This window comes from Phymastichus coffea, unplaced genomic scaffold, assembly GCF_024137745.1.
Source record: "Phymastichus coffea isolate CEN01 unplaced genomic scaffold, Cenicafe_Pcof_1.1 PCOF00004, whole genome shotgun sequence".
In the NCBI taxonomy this organism is placed as follows: domain Eukaryota; kingdom Metazoa; phylum Arthropoda; class Insecta; order Hymenoptera; family Eulophidae; genus Phymastichus; species Phymastichus coffea.
Genome location: NW_026706815.1, coordinates 73,403 through 74,592, shown reverse-complemented (window position 1 = coordinate 74,592; position 1,190 = coordinate 73,403). Strand labels below are relative to the sequence as shown.

At 40.4% G+C, this 1,190-nt stretch overlaps 1 pseudogene; it reads right to left on the bottom strand.

Moving 5' to 3' along the window:
* Positions 1-340: 340 nt before the first annotated feature.
* Positions 341-936, bottom strand: LOC131667222 (uncharacterized; annotated as a pseudogene).
* Between the last annotated feature and the right edge of the window lie 254 nt (positions 937-1,190).

The window sequence follows — 1,190 nt, the reverse complement described above, 5'->3', positions numbered from 1 at the left end:
GTGTAGTTTCTAGGTAAACCAAGAAAATTAAAAAAAAAGTGAAAATTGAACAATTTATCGCTAAATGAACAAAAATTAATTTTTTTTGAAAAAAAAATTCACTTTAGATTGTTTAAAAAGTTAGTTTATCTTAACTTTCTTAAGTTTTTTTAGGTTGAGCTTGAATAAAATTCAATTCCAAATAAAACCCACTTTGTCTCGTTTCGATAGGACGTTTAGTTTTTTCCCTATCTTTCCCGCCAAATAGAAAAAATCGTAAAAATGTAAAACCGAGAAATCGCGCGTCAAAGTTTTCGTATATAAAAAAACGTAATTTTATTGAACTTACCACGTAACTATGCTAATCGGCGATTCCTGGTCCATACATTTGTTCTTCAGACTCTTCGTAAAACTGATTTTCGCCGAGATTTTCGAGTATACGAGCTGTTCTGGCCTCTTTGCTCGCGAGTAGATTGCGTCTGTTTTCTCGGGCGATGTGCTCCTGGTCGGCTTGCCGAGAGAAATTCATGCATTGCTGTCCAATTTTCAAGTCTAATATCTGCATTGTTTGTAATACTGCACTAGCCAATAGCCTTCATTGAACATTCCTCCAGCGATGTAGGTAGCAATCTCGACAATTTTAATGCCTGAGTAAAGGTGTTTAGGTGTCATGCGCCACACAGTGGAATTGAACGACTCGTTCGCATTTTGTGTGTGTCCACCCAAGCATCTCGTTAGCAGATCGTCGTTAGATAAGTCCTCGTACACAGGACGAAAGTGCTTCTCAACCTCTTCGTCGATGACACGTGGCGAATGTTGAAAATCAGCCAGTTTATTTGCTGCCTCGGCTTTGCGCCACTCACACCAACTGTCAGCGCCTTCTGGGCAATGGTCGTGGCGAGGTAATTCATCCGTCGAGCAATAGTGATCGAGTGTCGCCATTATAGCGTTTTTCATGTCTTCCACAGAATTCAAGTTTCTTCGAATGGCCAGACCGTAGTAAATGGTTAATTTTTTTATTAAAGTCTCGGTGAGCCGCTTCTTTCCACCGAGCTTTTCTTGTTTTTTTTTTGTTTCGGAGACGAGTACCCAGGCGCTTTTGGACATGTCACACGCACTCGTTTTTTGTCACTGTGAGCTCCGGGCCGTATGGATTACTGTTCAGAATGCCAAGAAATGTTTTGGAGTCACCGTCACCAATGTAATTACTG